The 20,266-nt window shown below is 40.5% G+C and overlaps 1 protein-coding gene across 1 annotated transcript in view; it reads right to left on the reverse strand.

Annotated features, from left to right (window-relative positions):
* Positions 1 to 19,862, reverse strand: part of NCK2 (NCK adaptor protein 2) — an 86,400-nt gene extending 66,538 nt beyond the window's left edge. Inside the window, exons 1-2 of the mRNA XM_042039696.1 lie at positions 19,541 to 19,862; positions 17,397 to 17,487 (exon numbers count right to left, since the gene is read on the reverse strand). The gene's annotated coding sequence lies outside the window, so the exon portion shown is untranslated. The remainder of the gene's footprint in view (positions 1 to 17,396; positions 17,488 to 19,540) is intronic.
* Between the last annotated feature and the right edge of the window lie 404 nt (positions 19,863 to 20,266).

The following is a 20,266-nucleotide window of genomic DNA, read 5'->3' on the forward strand; positions in this document are numbered from 1 at the left end:
TCCATAGCGTCTTCTGCACACACTTTAAAATGTCTTTATTGACCTGAAGGAACAGAAGCTTCGCTAAAAGAAATGTGAAGACACCAGCTTCATGATCCAAACATCTTTGCCTAAAAATAAAGCTAAGAGTATCATCTCTGAGTTTTTTAAAACTAATAAAGATTTGAAAACACTAGATTGTACTTGTATACTTAAATAATTTTGAAAATTCTGGTTAACTTTAAAGGAGGCAGAACAATTTCCTCTCCTTTCTGTGTGATTTTAATGGTATTTGTTTTCTTTGTAATTTACCATTCCTTTCAGTAGACTATGATGGAAGTACGGATCCTTATGTAATAAGAACAGATCCTTTAGGGAAGTTACACATCTCAAACTGCAAAACAGCACAAATATCCCACATGCTTCAGAACACAAAGTCTATTGCCATGAAGCCTAAGAGCAACAGTCTCAAAAACTCACTGTTAATTACTAAAGCATACACACAATTTTGCTTTAAAAAAGTTATAGCAACCTTTCATTTAAATCAGCAATATCACAGATGACACAAGTGCTTTCTTCTTGACAAATACAAAGTAGCCATTCCCAGTAAGAATTAAGTATTTTCAGAACTAGAACCTACAGACTATGAACATATCAAGTTCTCAAATTATAGCTACTATATTTTTAGAAGCACTAGGTACCTTAAGAAAGGAGTACAACAAGCTTCATGTTCTTTGCACATTTGACATATGGTGGCAAACAAAAAAAAAAAAAAGAAAGAAAAAACAGCCCAGGAACAGACATCCTGTGTGAACAGGATTCAAAATTTTGGTGATGCTCCAAGATTCAGCAATAAACCTACCATGACAAAACAATATTAAGGATAAAAAGCATGATGCACCATCTAGTACTGGTTCTAACCCCATAAGTGGGGTACACCATTCATTCATTCCTTTGCCAAAAAAAAATTTATTCTCACCTTACATTTTACCAGCTTATAGTAACTTTACACGTGCAGGCTTTCTTCAACCAGAATTCTTATATTTCCTGCTGATGACAGGCATTAATGAGTTCAAGAAGGGTCAATCAATATTCGACACTTCAAAAAATACCCAAAACAAAGCAACTGGGGGCAATTTATTTTTATTAAAGACATTACTGTCTTACTTCATGAGATACAAAGGAAAGAGAGGACAGAAAAAAGACCAACCCTCCAGAGGACATAGCAACCAAAATCTCTAGCATGGGTTTCTATGCCTATTACTTATCAGTAACAAAATTTTGAAGTAGGTAGTGCCACACTTATAAACTGCAAGGATAAATGTTGCACACTTTGCTTAGCTTGTATCTCAGAAGCCAGTTTTAGCTTTGTCACCAAAAAAAGCTAGCTGGCTTCACCACAGAAACACAACTCCTCTTTTCTGCTAAATACAATCTGATGGGATCTTCAAATGAGCACTTTGGGTCTGAGAACCAAGCTCAAAATTGTCACAGGGCAAAAATGCCTCCTGTTTGAATACAGCGTGAAGGAAGAATCACCTCAAAGGACAGTAGTATTGTTTCTTTGTCCAGCCTTTCAGTGTACCCATAGGCAAAAAACCTTCTCTTTCCTATCAATGCTCTCCCTGGAGCAGAGAGGCAGGAGGACTGCTTGGACCTGATACTTTTGAAGGCAACTTACACTGGTGAGCAGAAGAGTAGGTAATCCTGATTTAAGCACCATCTTAAAGTTATTGGCGCATGTTTATCACTCGAATTTATAATAACAAAGAATAAGCTATTCGACTAATACACACACATCCACAAACTTCTAAAGGCATCTTGCGTACCCATACAAAAGCTTTACTGCAAAATGGAATGAGATTGTGGGGTCCTCAAATATCAGAATCACAAGACTTCTGTGATTCTCAGCAGGGCAGGATTCCCCCCCCCCCCAACTCAAATGACTCCGGCTAATTGCCACCAAATGTTATGAAACAACTCTTCATTAAAAAAACCCAAAACAAAACAAAACAAGCCAACCACACACATCTATGATTTCAAAGAAAACTTGCAGAACTAGAAGTATGTGTAAATTGATGGCCTAAGGGCAGCAAGAGTTCTGCTTCAGGTCTACAGAGCTTCTCCAAACAGGACCAAGATGTGAATGAGAGTACAAATCTAGCAGGGATGTACTTTGATTGCTAGAGCATGCTATCACGTCTTCCTTAGTGCCATTACCTGCAATATCTTCCAAGCAATAAAGCTTGGATGGGCATGCAATCACAATTTTATTTCAGAATTGCTCTTTGCTGGTGTTTTCAAAACAAGAGCATGGATAGCAGATGTAGTCTTTTAGTAAGTGGCTGGTAAAGATAACTCACATGAGAAGGTCAAGCAGTGCAAAAGTAGAGGAAGAAACAAGACAAAAACAGCCAAAATTTTGGAGAAACACTGAAAGACATGCAGAAATGTTTTAAGCAATTAGCAATTCCCTTCACAGACAGGGAAGGACAAATACACACAGAAGAGCTATGCAGAGCTTAGTGTTACTTAAACTGATGACAAGCAACCACCAATTATTACATCATTCAAAACAATTTGATAGAAAATAAGGGTTGGTTGGTAGTAGCCTTGGAAGAAACATCACTTTTGATACACCAAAATTTCAGAGATAATACATTTAAGAAAATTTATACACAGTAAAGGAAACACACATCACCTGCAATGACTTATTACACCAAAAGAGCTCAGGTTTTAGCTAGGGTTTTGTATTGACAGCTTAAACTATAATCCTGAAAGATAAAATAAAATGCTAACAAATTCAAGTCAGTCTTTCAGAAAGGGAAGAACTGGGGAGATGTTTGTAGCTAATTTTGATCCACATCAGAGACATATGATGAAAAGGTTCAGCATACAGGAATTCCTCAAATGGCCGACTACATGTTCCATTTTGTGATTTTTTCCAAGAGTTTCTTATCTAGGTTTCTTTACAGATATGATTATACACAGAATTTCTACAGAAGTTGGAAGAAGAGTTTTGAAACAAATGTATGAAGAAAGAAGACTAACAAACAAATTCACAGTGTACTAATACCCTTCTTAAACCATTTCAAAACCAGTTTCTATATGGATGGCAATTTAATAAGCGTATTGCCATTCTGACACAAAACCTTATGTTTCAAAATTGTTTGTGCATAAAGCAGGTAAAGCTAAAAACTCTAAAATGTCCTTTATTTTATTCCTACCAAAACACACAGAAATTGCATTTCACAAATGCCAAATCCTTGATTTCAAATAAACATTACATTGAATACATACTTGGTGCTACATATGGTGCCACAGAATTTCAAAAGCAAAGAACAATGGCTTATTACTATTGTGGGAATCTCTATACTCCAGAAGTCTTCAAGTGGAAGACAGATATGAACTAAGATTTTGTATTTAAAAAAAACTTCGCTTAAATTATTTTAAAAATCCATTTTCTCGGAAAGAGGAAGATAGTTTGAAAACATGTAACACACCAAGAAAAAAAAAAAATCACCAAAAAGCATTCAGAAAGAAAGAAGGGATATAGTTTTCTCCTCCTTGAAAACGCGATGAATTTTCCAATCGTTGCCCACTGTCACCTACAAGGGGACATGCTGTCAGCATCAGGAACCCCTCACTCTGTGTCTGTTCAGGCTTCTGTGACCTCTAACCAGAGAGAGCTGTCCCAAGGGCCAGAGGAGGATTGCACACACACAGATCCCAAGTGCAGCTCCTGGCCCTGCTGCCACTGGCAAGAACCACAGCTTCCTGCTTCTCGACCCATGAGGACATCCAACCTTGTCAAACTGATTTATTAAACAACACAGACCTAACAAATCAGTACTTTCTAGGAAGAAGGAAAACATTTTTCCACCATTTCCACATTTTACCACCATTTCCACATTTTACCAACATCAGAAATATTGGTAATCATAAATACACGTAAAACTGCTGCTTTACATCACTTCAGGATCATTCCTTTGCCGTCACCTTTTTCATACAACTGGAACACACAACATACTCTTTCATTCAAGGTCAGAAACAGCAATTAATTGGCACACAGAAAATTAAATTGAATCATGGAGATGACCTAACACGGAGGAAATCTTATGAAAAGCCTTGGGGTTTCACACAAATCAAAGAGCATGAGGCTGTGCATTGGAAGTGATCATGAACAGTTACTGTATTAAGGTACATTTTTTAAAAGAAAAATTTGGAGGAAAGGATTTAGTAGAGTAACATTATTTCCCCTGTGAACACTCTCTTATTGTTAGAGGAAGACAGAATTAATTTTAACAAATTCGACCAGCTAAGCAACTACTGTGGCAAAATATTAATCACTCAAATTAGCTATCTCACAAGTAAGTTTCTCCCCCCTTTCTACATTAAAAAAAAAGCCTTCAAAATTAATTGTCTTTGATTCTGAAGAAAATTCACAGAATGGTGTAAGCTGATCACACAACTGATCTTAAGGAACTACCTTAATAGCTTGCCCTCTGCAAGCAGGAGATGCTTTTTCTAACCAAAACCTGATACAATTTCCCCAAACATCTCTTCTGCATTTAAAAAGTCCACATAAAGTCTCCAGGATTAAAAATAACCCTGGTAGAAATACCTTCAGTAATGCTTCCTGAGCTTTTATTAACCAACAAAAGCTTAAGAAATCTACTCAAATTACAATCAATACAGCACCTTTTAAGGAAGCACAGCATATACAAGAATAACCGTTCAACAATACTTAAGAATTAAGTTCAGGCATCAAAGTCTGAAAGAGAGGTTTAGGCACAGAAAGGGTTGGAAATTAAGAATTGAAAATGGTAACAGTTGCCAGTAGCAAAAGGATGCTCAGTATTTCTTACCATCTCCCAGAACAGCAGAGCAGCAGATAAATCAACAGTCCTGCTGAAATTAGTGCATATTTTGAAACATAAATTACATCTATACCTTGATGCATTAGCATGGTGGCTCAGAAATAAGCACGCAATCCCTCCAGCAGAATTTACTTCAAAGCCTTCCCGTTCCTCTGCCTACAGAGCTCGGCAACAGATAAAATTGAGAATGTGGTTTTCATTCATTTCTTCCAGGCACTCTAAAATTCACACATGCACCTCAGAGTGGCTTGAAATCTGGTATGCCATATGGCACTACACTTGTCATTTCCAGAAATATGTTGAATATGGGTTCCAGAGATATAAAGCCCCAATAAAAAAATAAAAAAAAGGAAAACAAAACCAAAACTCCTGAAGCCAACAAATTCTGCTCAAACGCCACCAGCTTTATACTATGTACAACAGGAGAGCCTGGGCTTTGATCAGGCTTCAAAGAACCTCTTCATTTGCCCCAGAAAATAAATCTGATGCCTTATCTTGTGGAGGCTCATTTCCCTACTGTTTTGCAACTCTGTAAAGTTATTTACAGTTGCCTTAAGTGAGACTGAAGTAGAAATGATACATCAACATCAATAGTAGATTTATACAAACATATTGCACTTGGAGCACGAAGTAAATGACTTACAAGTTGCAGAACAGGGGAGAATCAGGATCAAGGGTTTTCTGGCTATTCCACTGTGAACCAACTGAAGAAGAAATAATTACTTCTCATTCCTGCATAAAATGTTTAATGGTGCACATGATGAAGCTACATTCAAAAAAAACCCCAAAAAACCAAAAACCCCCGAAACAAAACCCAGAAGAATTAGCAAGCAGATTTAAAAAAAACCCTGACAAAAGAAATAAGGCTCTCCTGCTGGCTGAAATAATCACACAGTTTCCAAGCTCAGCAAATTAGAGCGAGATTTCAAAAAAAAAAAAAACTGACGGAGCTGAACTAAACATCTTGCTGTTGCCAAAATGAGCAAGTCCTGTGCTGTAGGTAGAAATCAACTAATTCATCCTTCTACTATCATTTCTACTTTCCAGGGGTGTCTAATTTCCATTATTTGCAATCTGTGATTAAATGATCTTTCTTTTCTGAGAAAGAAAACTCAGACTAGCTGAAATCAAACAACATTACATGACCGGAATAACTTTTCTCCTTGCTTTTTTCTTTCACAGATGGAATCACAGATACAGAGAAACAGGGAATCATTCACCTTTTTGCAGGCACATACAGGTCCTCTCTTAACACCTCTTATCGCATCTTGAAACTAAGTTACCTTAACAGACAACTTTGTACCCCAAGGATGAAAATTAACAGGGAGTAGTAACTGTTGACAAGACCTGCTTTGGGGGTGATACTATGTTTTTAAACACATACAGAAATCAAGGAAATAGTCTTACTACAGAGGGATAGATTTTAAAATCTGTAACAAACTTCCCATGTGTGTATTCCACAGAAATCCTTGGTTTGGAGACAAGTGTATGTGTGCTATTTATCCAGCAAGCAGAGGTGACTTGGAAAAAGATGGCAGGTGGAAATACAGGTGATTCTATTATCAGAGTCCAATCCAGACCTACTGCAACATACCTATGAATAAACAAGAAAATCAAGAGCATTTCCACCGTATCTGGGAGAGAATATTTGCAAGCACCTACAACAACTCATGGCAGCATCAACTGACATATGTTACATAGCAGACACTCTTCCACTACACTAACCCATCGAGCTCGTCCAAGACCAGGATCCATTCAGCTGCTCCAGCAGACAATGGTTTCAGCCACGCAGAGACAAGACTACCACATACCTGCCACTCACATCTCCTAACAATGAGTGTATCTGCTCATTGCTGCTAGAGGCAGTGGGCTTTGAGAAAGACAGGGCTTTTTCCCAGCCATAACAAGCACAGAGCTGCCAGCCGCCAGTGTTGCCATTTAGGGAAGCTATTCCTAGAAAAGCAAGATAAATGTGTGGGCTGAGCTGAAAAGACAATGTAGAAACTAAAGCAAGCAGAAGAGTCCTCTGTAATACAAGAGGTGAAGAAAATCCCCATGTCTGCTAAGATGTAGGCTGAAGAGCAGATCTCTCCCCCAACACACTCCAGAGCCAATAACTGGATTTTTCAGGTACACTGAGCTTGTGGGTAAGATGAAAAGCAGCTTCCACATGCCACAGCAAAATTTCACTGTGCCCAGCAGACAAATGAAGTAAACTTCCTGAACATTTTAATATTCATTGCAAGGCAGAATAAAACCAAACAAAAACCCTAGAAAATCTGCACTTTACCGAACTTCCCATGTACTTTGCAGATTGCATTGAAACCATCTGCTGATGCTGCCACAACAATTCAGGAACCACCAAAATCTGTGTTTGACCGGTCCAGACCTACTGTAAAGAAAGGAAAACCTGAATGACTTCAGCATGATATATAAAGGTTTTCCTGGATAATACAGATTACATTTCTTCTTTAATCATTCTTTCAATAAAAGCAGTGTGAAATTCAACTTCTATGGCATTTTTAATTGTAGGTGTAGAAAACAAAAAAGCTGTCAGCTGTTGAAGCCTCAAGCACACCACCATCCTGCCACAGCTATTACTACGCTGGTAGAAGAACTAGAGAAACCTAGAGAAACAGTTCTCTCACTGGCACACCTAAAATGCCCAAGAGCCAGAACTGATTCTCAACTGTGCATACACTTCTTTTAATCATCATTTTCTTCTTCCCATATGTGCCTTTCTTTACAAAGTCCCAAATCCAAACCTCAGAAAAGTTAACCAAACACATTCATAAGTAGCTTGAGTATCATAACTCAGTTGATTAAATATTTGGAAGAGTTTACCTGGTGGCTTTGAAGTGCAGCAGAGGACCAATTCAGGGCTCTGCGAGCGGCAATATACTTCTTGAGGATCTATCAGTAAAGTGGTAACAACCCTTTAAGTAAAGTAAGGCCAAAAGATTCAAGACGGGAAATGAAGCTATAAACAGTAAGAATGCAAAAGTTTACTTCCTGTATGCAAGGCTAGCAAACTATTACAACATCAAGGTACATGCCAGTCTTTTCCTTTCTTATTTACAGATTTAGCCTTTAATATGTCCTGTGCACTTTTCCAAGCTCTTGCTACCTATTTTAATTCTATACTTAAAGATCTTCCTGCATTCCGAGACAATTCTTATTATTTTGCTTTGATGCTTTTTTCCCTTGGATGTTTTCCAGATGAAGTTCTAAATTGAAGTTCAGCAGAAAAACAGTCACAGCACTACATTTCAATAACAGAAGCATTGAAAGTGTGGCCTTCAGTGTATTAAAGTCATTGCCGGAAGCTACATATGAAAATATATTACCCACCTCAGAAAAACCTCCATTGTTATAATTTGGTCATTTCACACACCAGTGATCAATCTCAGCTGAGCACATTTTGTAAGTCCATACATAATGATAAAAAATTAGACATACCAGAGAAAAATTTAAGTCTTTCCTTTGTGAACAGTTTATTCATCTAGTGATTTTATATAAAAATCACTTTTCTACTGCTTCTTGGTATGAAGCTAAACAAGCTGAAGATATACAAATTGTTGGTTACAAGGGTCAATGACTCAGCAACCTGCATTACGTCCACTTTGCAGCAAAAGCTGGTATCCGCAAAACAATTACTTTAAAAACAAATCTTGGAAGTATGCCCAAACGAAACTTTTTAAAATACACATATACATTTAAGGCTACTAACTGTGAATCATATATCCTTTGTCTAACTCTTCCTGAACTCAAGATTTCTATTTTCCAACTCTCATTCCTTTACCTGCCCTTTAAAATTTGTAAGTTTCAGACCAATGTTGCATATAAAGTCCTCAGAATCAGTAACAGTCAGTAAGTATACTACAGCACATCTACAAGCTGAAAACTCCAGGTTACATTTCATTTCAGTACAGAACAACACAGACTTTTCAGAACAGCAAAGTTCTGAAAAAATATTACAGAAAAGAGCATATCTAGCTATTGGAAAACAGAAAAACTGAAATAATATTGCTTCCACCATTCCCCCAACATCCTATGAAACTGGGATCCAGTGCTGAACCTCATCACACAATTCTCTCTGGGGCAGCTCTCCCACACTATGAAGAATGGACAAGCAGAAGGAGGAGGATGTACAGTGAAGGAAAGTACAGTGTTATTTTTATACAATTCGTCTTAGCCCAAAGCCAGTGCATACTGGTAAATCCTACCCCAATTTGGACCACATTAAGTTCAGATTTAATTAATCATTCCCAAATACCAAGTTGCAAGCATACACATATGAAGGTAGGAAACGAGAACATTATATTCAACAGAATAACCTGTAAAGCACCCTACAGTTACTCCTACCCTGAGCAGACATAAGCGGCAAACTTCCTTTCTGTGACTGTGTGCAACTACAGGGTTAGAACAGTGAGCCAACAAAACACTGACAAAAATATCTTCATCCAAATCCTATTCACAGCTGTTAATTTAATGGAAAGACTCTTCCGGCATGAAGAATACATGAGTAATAGCCTCCACGGGAACTTTAACAGCAGATCGTTAGACAAAGGGCTTCATAACACAGCAGCTGGACGCCATTCAGCTACCCGGCAGCCCCTGTGCTGCATGGAAAGAGTGCATTAAGCAGAGGATGTGATTTCTGAGGCACTGACCTGTGCTCCCCGGTGCTGCAAAGGGAGCAGAAGGGAGATGGGGTAAGGAGGCAGATTTGGATGCTTTGAAAGAGGTGTTAAAGCAAAGGGCTGTATGATGCAAGACAACATATGATGATCAGTAGCACGGAGCAGCTGCAGGAACACAGATTTCTCCACAAAATAGTTACACACAGTCATTTTAGCCTTCCATAAATTTACAGTACTTCAAATCAATGCCACTGAAAATTCTAGAAAAACAATGCAAAACACTTATTTATTACATTTCCCAATGTAAAAAATGTTTTTTCTTATTTAAGGAAGGATATGTATTGACTGACCCATGTGGGAGCCCAACCCAATACCCTAACACAATTCCAGAATATATTCATAGAAGAAGAAAGTTAAAAACAATTATACAGAAATCTTGTAAGCAAGGGTTCAAGTGTATCCTCATTTCAGAAATCTCATCAACTCTAATTCTGCACATCACGTAACTGCAATGTTCCAGTCAAATCTTACTCATTCCCAAATGTGTGCAATCACGTTAAACAGAATACATATTTTTCTAGTTTTATCTAATATTTTATTTTCTTTGCTTAAATATTTCTGCCATATGAATGGATTACAGACAACCCTAAAACACGTCCACTCACAATCAAGGCTATTCCCAATCCTAATTATCTACAAAATACAGCAAAATGGAAAAGAAGGAGGGAAAAGATTAAGCAAAGGTATGGGTGATCACCATCAGTTTAGACAGCACAACAATAAAGATAATCACCAACTAAATCAAATTTCTCTTGAGTAAGTATTTACAGATTCATAAAATAAAACTGTACTTACCTAAGAAAATCTAAAGGTGCATCTACACAACTGCCAAAACTAAGAATTATATTTACACCAGGTGCATGTATTAATATTGAGGTTTGGAGTTTTGATTGTTGTTGGGTTTTGTGGGGGTCTTCTTAATATCTAGTAGGCACCACAGTTTTAGAACAACAGTATCAGCAATTTAAAAATCCACTGAAATCCAGCTGCTTAACATCAGGCATGACATCCTGCAAACTAGGCACATCCCTCACATTCAAAAAGCCTGTGGCAGGAAAATGGTGCAGAAACAAGAGCCAAGGGCTTCTACCATTCAGGTGGGCAACAGGCAGGCAGAGCTGACCAGGGAGTGGCACTGGAAAAATGACCTCCTCTCTAGCACAACTCCACCTAGACTCACCCACACTCATGACTCACTGACATCAGATTCAGAATTGCTACTTTTGAAGAATGAAGCATTTAAAATTTTATTACCTGCTTTGCAAGCACAGTATAATCTACTAAATACCAAGCTGTTTCAAATGCTATGTATACTCAGTAATGGTATGTATGCCATTGCTGCAGAAGAGTAAGTCAATGGCCATTAATTCAGATTGCAGTTATGTATGGTATCTTCTTTTAACCACAAGTATATCACTTATATTAACTCAAAGGAATCCAAATGACCAGCTACTTAACCACTAAAATTATCTATCCAGAAAGAAGGGAAAAAAATATCGAAGAACAGAACAGACAAATCGCAAGGGCAAGTTGAAAAGACTTTTATAACAGAACATTGAAATCGTGTCTAGCTGCACCACTGAACAATCTAATACAGTTAAAACATGGGGGGCAAAGCATTTTAAAAGTTATGAATTTCCATGATCTGCATTAATATTTTTAAACCTTGATTCCTCCAAAACAGGAATTACAAACCTCAATGCATTTAAGAGCTTTTCTTGCATCACATTTTAGTTTTCCCTTTTTTTTCCTGTTCTCATACATTTTGGTTTTCTGTTTCACATTCTAGGTTTCTATGTTTTTAAATTATACACCAAACTAACTAATTCCTTGTTTCCCCCCCGAGGGACTAACTTCCTATTCCATCAACTTAAGCAGCCACTATATCAAGCACTGCCTGATCCACACCTGTTCTACAACAGCTCAGTATTACTGTTCATTAAACAATCCTGAACTACTAGGAGCCACACTGACCTTATGGGACTGCTGGAAAAGTAACGTCATACACAATGTATAGGTATAAAGTCTGTCTCTAAACACAGTTATACGCTGTGTAACACTACAGCAGAAGTTCAACACATAATTCAATACACATATCATGACAAGTAAAGAATGTGTAACTAAAAAAGAATTGACCTGCAATGTAACTGTGGTTCTTGTCTTGGAAAAGAGGTACTTACAGCTGAGCTTCGTATTTTGTAAATAAGAGACATTCATTCCAATAGGACCACCAGTGGTACTAAGCACGTGCTTGCATTTTCACAGGGCCACAGCAATGGAAGGAAAAGTTGGGATACAAAACAAAGAATGAAACTTCGGCAAAGCTTTGACATTGCGCCTTCCAGAGAGGTGAAAGAAATATCTGAATAAAATAAACATCCAGAATCTCCTGTCAGCAAAACCAGAAAAGATCCTAAAGGAATACAACCAAGAGTATTACAAGACAAGATTAACAGAGGAAGACACACATTGTCACAGTAACAACATTACCCAGACTTTAACGGTTTCCTGCCATGGGAAGTCTATAACATTTGAGTTCATTATGATCCCCATGCATCCCTTAAGAGCCTCAAAGCTCATAAAAATGGTGTGTCATATTTTGATACTTGTGCTAAACACACGCTTTGTGATTACCAGTGTTTAAACTCAATACAATCCACACAGTCCTTACTGAGATATCTGATTAAATTTCTAATATTCATGAACTTGAATTTTAATATTGAATGCTCAAAATGATTTAAGTCTTTTGATGTAATGGAATATAAGTCATTTAGTGTCAAGTGGAAGGCAGACCCTTTATTATAGCATTAATTATTTGGGATATTAGCATTAATTTCTTTCTCTATTTGAATTAAACGGAATTCAAAACAGTGTGAATTTATGAATAGGCCACAATATAATTGTTTCTATATTATCCCTGCAGCACTAGCACAAAGACTGCCAACAGACCTGAAAATGTAAAGGAAGGAGATCGATCATCAATTTTTCTTTTCTTTTTTTTTTCTGAGAGACAGAAAAGGTGATGCTCAGGATGTTTATATTCTAAATGCCTTCACTCTTTTTTTGATGTAAAAATACACATCTTTATACCTATAAATGCCACCTACATATTTTTGCATTCAACATGCAATGATTAAAGGAAAGCACACTTAAACAAGACATACCATAACTATCCTCCTTTATGACTGGAACAAAAACATTCTTAATTAAAACCACAAAGCTGAAAAAATAGCAGGGATTTTTACAAAATTTCAGTGCTCACTGGGAAAAATGCTATGTTGCAACTTACATTTCCAAAGTTGGTCCATACACAGAATTTCAAATTCTGGTAGGAAGGACTAATTAAAGATACAAACATGGGACTTCCTTCCCAGCACCTAAACAGTACCAGTTTTCAAGTCACTTATATTACAGGTATAGCCAGACAGTATTGCTATCAAAAGTAATCCATAACTATAAGCAAATAAATACACCACCATGCATGAAAAACTGCTGTTTGCAGATCATTTGAGTCAGTTACCAGAGCACTAGATACTGACAGACTGTAATGCAGTTTAACATTCCAAAACAAAACACACAAAAACCAGCATTTATAGGACTTTGCCCAACTTACAGGACCTTCTTCAGTCCGGTTAAACCAGAAACACCTGGCCAACCAAGACTGCACCCTTACAAATAAACAACAGCCAAGACTATAAATAAACCAAATAAGCCATCTGTGCCACTGACTGCCCCTGTCTGCAGCCCATCTACACAGGTGTCAGCTCCTAGCCCTGCACTCTACAGCTGAACTACCATGGAGTGTTTGTACCATCACTGACTGACAGCACTAACACAAAATGAAAAAAATCAGTGAACAGAGTGCTTGCTTCCAACTTAACAAATACTCAAAACCTATCCTTCTGGTTTTGCTGACATTTTTACTAAAAATACTGAAGGCGTCTAAAACACATGCACCTTTGAAGTGACTGGATGAAGTTCAACTACCTTTTTTTCCTCTTCTACTATTTAGCAAACAAACTTTCAATCTAAAATTACCAATTATATTTTAACCAACATTAAATCTATTTAAAATGAAAACTCAAAGGATACTTGTAAAAACAAACTAAAAAAACTCTGAACTCAAACTCAAGAAAAAGCCTACAGTAATTTTTGCTAAGCTAAGTGGCAGAGTGCATTTGCAGCAGCCCAAGTCTCCTGTGGTGGAATCCAGAATTCTTGACATGCCATCATTCAAGACCTGTCAAATTTGATAACACTCTGTGTGTGTCTGGAAGGACACCATCCATTCAGGCAAATGAACGTGTCATTTGTTGTCATGACAGCTATCAAAATTCAGCCTGAGAGCATATCATAGAGCCACATATCTCTCCTTCTGCATTAAAAGGTTGAAAAATACTTTCCTTGTCGTCATCTGAAACATCATTAGGATGTCAACTAAGAAGTCGGCTCCCCTGAAACAGCAGTGGCCCAAGATGGCACTGGGAGCCAAGTCCAACACACAATGGATGGGGGAGAAAACAAGTGTGATGGATACACCGCTACTGCATGAACAGGAAGGAAAAACCTTGCAGTCATGGTATGCTGAGGGTGCTCTTACTGCATTAAAACCAAGAGGTCAGTATCATCAATGCTTGGGACTCTTCTTAGGTATCAGTGACAGGTTTTGCTAAACCAGAGGCTTAATTTATTGCTGGTTCCTTGAAATGTTTATTACTCCAGAATCCGCTAAAAAAATTTAAGAGTAATACACCAGTTTAACTCTCCATATACAGAGTAAGTTTTAACAGGATATAGTGTTCCTCTCCTCTCCCAAACCTGTGAAAGGACTGATGGAATGTTTTATTTTACTATATAGTTGACTAATGTTTAACTGGTATACAAAAAGCATTATTTCAGCCAACTTTAATTTGACAAGGATGAGTTAGAAAATCCCACCACATTTCATTTATAGTTTATATGCCTAATGAATATCATCGTTCCTTTCTAAACCTTCCCACCCTTCCAAGGATCTAATCTTATTTTGAAGGAAAGGTTCTAAAACAGTGTTCAATGACTTTTTGAAAATAATATAAATAAGTACAATATAGTTAAATCCAAAGAGAAATTGACAAATTTTTCTCCAAGAGCTTGCTTCTATTTTCTTAAAAATAAAACACATACTTCTTAAACGATGCACTGCTAGCACAACCAATAATCCCACTCCAGCATGAGTAAAATGCACCTGCTTTTGTTAACCCTCTTCCTGTTTTCCTATAGGGTCTGATGGCTCCTCCATATTTGCACAGAGCTGATCCAGCATAACCCATAGGGAAAGACAAGCAAGAGACAGCACTCAGCTAAAAGCAGCTTCTCGCACTGTAAGAGGACATGACCCAGCGTCAGCAAAGCATCCGCATCCTCTAGCTTCTCCATAAACTTCAGTACCTGCTTTCGCACTTGTGTCACTTCTCTTCATTAAGGCCCTCATAAATACTTTGATTATTACTAGAATGTAGAAACTTCAAACAGCTCAGAAGGCTAAAATCTGTCTTTGTAACAAATAGGTAATAAACTGAAGGCCTGCTCGTTTATTTTTGGTTATTGATCCATCTTGGCTAATCAGCCCAGTCCTGGCACAACAAGTACCATCCACATCAACTCCAAGCACCACACAATAGATACCTCTGAAGCAACAGAGGAAACCAGTGCCCCACCTATCCAAACAGCACAACTGCTGAAACACAACAGGCTACCTAACTAAATTTCCTTTCTTGCTTAAACATCTTATGTGAAACAAAGTTTGTATTTCATTTCATTAATTAAAAAAAAGACTTTGAAAAGGAGGTTGCCTAAGACAATTGCTACCCGATTCTGTAAACATACTACATTCACCATTTTTGTCTGATAAAATTTCAGCCATATTCTATCTGTGGTATATCTCACTACCTGTTTTCACATCTGCTTCTATGGTTGTGCATACTTTGCACACGGTAACTGATATGAATTGAGGAAAAGTGGGTAAGGTAAAAACACACCCGTATAGCATTTTATTTTGCACCTGTATTTTGTCATGATTGTAAGAGAAAAGCAACACTTTTGAGAATGCAGGGATCTGCCAAGCATGCCATGTTCACCACACTGTCTGCTCCACCGAATGATCAACAGTAGTTACATGTCACCATATTAATACTGGCTAATGAGATCAGGACCAAAACCAACACAGCAAACCTATAGTACCAAAAAGTCTCTAAACCACAAAGTTTGTTTCTATAACTGTGAACAAATACAGGCTATACCAGCATGCCCGAGCTTCCACTCTAACATATGTTTTTCTTAGCATGAGTATTTCTAAAACTTTACTGACACCAGGGTTTTGTGTATAGCTGCAGTAATTTAAAATGCAATGGGTTGGTATTCTCTAATCAAGATATATTCCTCTGTATCTGAATTCTTAAAATATGCAATACTCTATTAAAGTTTAAAAATGTACACTGTCAGGCCACCTCATTGCACACAAAGTTATTATTTATGCTGGGTTTAAAATATGAACTCCATTAATGGTGAGAAACAAATTAATTTGTTGTGTCACATATACCTAATTGAATATAAATATATATATTTCATATTTCAATGCACTTTCAATTTACTCATGCCATTAGCATTTATGAAACAATTAAGAATCCTTATGATAGAGGAAAAAAGATTACTTCAAGAAAAAAAAAATTTAACATTTGGAAGAATTACTTTACCCACCACTGAACAGAGCAACAGTTTAATTGGGCAGAACACCGATGACTATATTATTATTAGAAAACTAATGGGTCTAATTAATTTGCAAGAAAATTTTAAATTGGAACTACCTAAAACAGAAATAACTTCTGGATTCCTGGGCCAATATGCATAAATCTGCAAAGCAAAACAAACAGAAAACTCATTTTTTCAAAAGGTGTACCAGGATCTCATGTACTAACTTTTTCAAAAGACTGGACAATGGTTCACAGGTGAAGTGATTAGTGCAGGCCTCATTTCTCCACCTCAGGATGAAGAAACACTGCTATTTCCCACATTACAAACACCATCCCAGCTGTCTCTGAACATTGTTCACTTCAGGAGCTAGTAAGAATCCTTGACTTTCACTCCCTGGAAACTATTGTTCTACAACATTTCTCTATACCTAGTAAATACAAGGACAAAGAGCACTGCCTTTAAGTTTATTATTTCATGAGAAGCAGAAAGTAGCTCTCCTGCAGAGTGCCTCAACCCTCCGCCTCTCCGACACGCCAGATGACCTACTTTGGGGGAGCAGGGTGTCCAGCGACGAGCACCCAGCACCCCACCCCTGTCTGACTAAACTAACTGAAACACGGCAGCACCTGGTTTCACAGTTTTCAGCTATCTAAAAACTCCCTTAAACACCTCTAATAAATCCACATCAGTAATCCTCCTTCCTCAAAACACACTGGGAATGGGGGGTTGTGAATAGCCACAGCTTAGAAACCATCAGTCCCTCAATGCAAACAGAAAATATTTTTCTAGAACATGCGCTTTGCATTCAAAGATGCCTTGGTTTTGATTTCAAACCTGCGGCAAGTAAATTGATACAGCACCTGTCTCCATGAGTCTGGAAGCAGCTTTTATGCTCAAGGAGCATGAAAAATGCAGATACTCTGGGTAGTTTTGCTGCTGCTCAAGACCACGACCAGCAAACAGAGCTATCTGGGTATCACTTTTCAAGTCACTACTGTTATAGTTTCTACCTAAGAAAGCCATGACCACTGCAAAGGATTAACATACCAACAACAACACAAGGCACAAAAAAACAAAGGCTGGAAAAGCAGCAGACATGGCTGACCTTGTCTCTCTTCTTTAGCTACAGAAGATGCAAGGTGACACCGAAGAGAACAAACACCTTTCCATAAGCTTCCAGACAGCAAGCCAGGAAACTAGAGAAGAAAAGACAGGAAGGGGAGGTGAGTTCCCTTTCTGTGCAGCAACAAGGCAAAGGCTGAAGTTCTGAATTTATCATATGTTCAGTAACCAGGGTGCAATAAAAAGGATCATCCAGACTATCAAGGGCTAACTCTGCTGTTAGTTTTGGGAAAATATAGCAAAAGTGATTTTGTGTATCTTTTTTTTTTTTTTTTTCACAAAAGCAATCGGAAACACAATCTGGTAGAAGTAAGAGGCAAATGCAACAGCTAATGTTGCAATACAGAACAACAGCAACAAGAGCTAACATTATAATGAATCTGTATCTGTTTCATGGCCTATATAAAAATATTTGCTAATTACAGCCTTGATCTTCATGGTACAGGTGCCTTCTATTGCTACATTTATTCACTGTTCCCAAAAGTGACATCTTCTGTCAAAGTCACAAGAAGAAAGTCAGTTACAAAGACAAAGCGATCTGCTCAACTTCTTAAACAGACTTGAGCAAGACAGAGGATTTTGATTTCCAAAGTTGTGAAATCAATAGTTCAGAGAAGCAACAACATTGCATCAGAAATTATAATCCTAAAAATTAAAACACAGTACCATTAACATCATCTGTGTGGTGCAGACTGCTTCAGATTCCTAAAAAGCAGTGGCAAAACAAGTACTTTCAAACAGAAATTCTTCATAATCTCCTACCCAGTAAGTCCTTTCAAATTCTTCCATGTTAAGTTACTAATCCAAACTCCCGATGATACAAACCACGCGTGGTTGGGCCATGAAAATTGGCTTTTACAAAGGCCACTACCACATTTCATGAAAGAGAAGTCTAATTCTCCCACGTTGAGCTGCTAGAACAGTAGCAGTATATTCCTCAGAAACAAAAATGCTTCATGGGAAGGAGAAGGGGAAGAAACGCTGTTCAAGCTGAAGAACACTTTAAATTCTTGCCGACTTTCAGTCATCATTTAACTTTTAAAACAACAAAAGGTTTCACTTTGTTTTACAAAAACATGACAGCTCCGAGTGAAATATTACATGGAATTCAGGGAATAACCCTGATGCATGCAGAAGGGCACATTCACGGTTAAAAAACAGTGGAAGATATCAACATAGGAACTAGAACTGAGAGCACTCAGCTGTAGGTGAGACCTGAATTACAAACCTGAATCCCAATCTGACAACCTGATCTGAGATAGGCCAAAGTGCCTACCCCACCAGGAAGGGGTAGCTGTTAGCCTGGGCACATTTTTAATTAAAAACAGGGCGAGAAGACTTACAAACTTCAGTAATTTTCTTCCCAAAACACGCAGGGATGCGCTTCACTGAACACTCAGTACATGAGGTGTAATTTTACCTTTGTGCCCTTTTCCTACACTGGTATCAACCGGGGCCACAGTGCACCGCGCTCCTCGAGAAAACCTCCGGCCTCAGCCCTACTAAAGTCGAAAGTCGGTGACGGAAAGAAAAAAGAACCGAGCGGGCCGAGGGCCATGTCCCCGCTGCAGCCCGGTGTGCCCGCCCGCCCGCCGGTCCCCGTGCGGGGCGGCGGCGCTCCCGCTCCCGCCCGGGAAACTTTCGGGTTGCGCCGCGCTCCGGCCGGGAGGCGCTGCCCGCCTTCCCCCGGCGCTGCCCCGCGGCCGCCGGATACGCCGCCTCCATTCACCGGAGCCCCGCGAGAGGTGTGGGGGGGTGGTGTCCCGGCCCGGCGCTGCCCCCCGGCCGAGCGGCACAAAGCAGCGGCTGTCACACGCACACAGACACAAGCAGCAACTCGGGAGGATGAAGGAAGGGCCGCCCCCGACCCCCCCCCCGCCCCCGCCGCGGGGGGGGGGGGGGGGAACCCCTCCTCCCGCCCCCGGCCCCCCCGGCCGCCCCCCGCCGGGTCCGGGCCCCCCCCCCTGCGCGGGGCGGCCGCGGAGCCTCGGCCGCCCAGGTGACACCCGCCCTTCCCCCGCTCCCGGCGCCCCTTCCCCGCGTCGCCCCCCGCGGTCGCCACAACTTTGCGGCGGGCCCCAGCCCCCGCCCCGGCCCCATCCCCGTCCCGCCCGCGGCCGCGCTCACCTCCGGCCGGCCGGCGGGGAGCGGAGCGGGGCGGGGGGCGGCGGCGGGGAGGCTCCCAGCCCAGGCGGGCTCCGCTTCTTTGTCTCCTCGGCGGCGGCGCCCGCTCGCTCCCCCTCCGCTTCCCTCTGCCCTTCCCCGGGCGGATGCGGACCGCGTCCTCCGAGAGGGGCCGGCTGGCTCCCCCCCTTCTCCTTCCTTCTCCTCCTGCGCTCTTCGCCGGACGCGTCCAAGGCCCCGGCCCTCGGCGGCGGCAACGACGGCGGCAGCTCCGCTCACTGCCTTCCCTCTGCCTGCTGCGCCCGGCGGCGGCGGCGGCGGCCCCTCCTCCGCGAACCGCCCCCCCCGGCACAGGCACAGCCCCCGCCCCCGCCCTGCCCTTCCTGCCGCTGCCGCTGCCGGGATCGCGCGGGAGGAGCTTCCTGGGCTCCCCCTTGCCCGCCGGGAGGGCCGCTGCTCCCCCGCTCCAGCGCAGGAAGGACGGGCAGGGACAGCCTGGGTGGCTACCTCCCCTCTGCGGGAGGACCTCTCCGGGACCGCGGGGCGGGGCAAAGGGGGCCCTGCCCGGCAGGAGCGCTCTGATGCCTCCTGCCCCTCCCTGGTCCCCTCCCAGCCCCGTGAGACCCGGCGCTCCCGGAGCAGCTGCCCCGCTGGGAGCGGAAGCGTCCGGGAAAAGTACTGGAGAACGCTGAGAGACCCGGGGATGGGGGGACGCGCGCGCTTCGGGGC

This window comes from Corvus kubaryi, unplaced genomic scaffold, assembly GCF_017639235.1.
Source record: "Corvus kubaryi isolate FWS band 111438036 unplaced genomic scaffold, C.kubaryi_AGA036_p1.0 133, whole genome shotgun sequence".
NCBI classification, from domain to species: domain Eukaryota; kingdom Metazoa; phylum Chordata; class Aves; order Passeriformes; family Corvidae; genus Corvus; species Corvus kubaryi.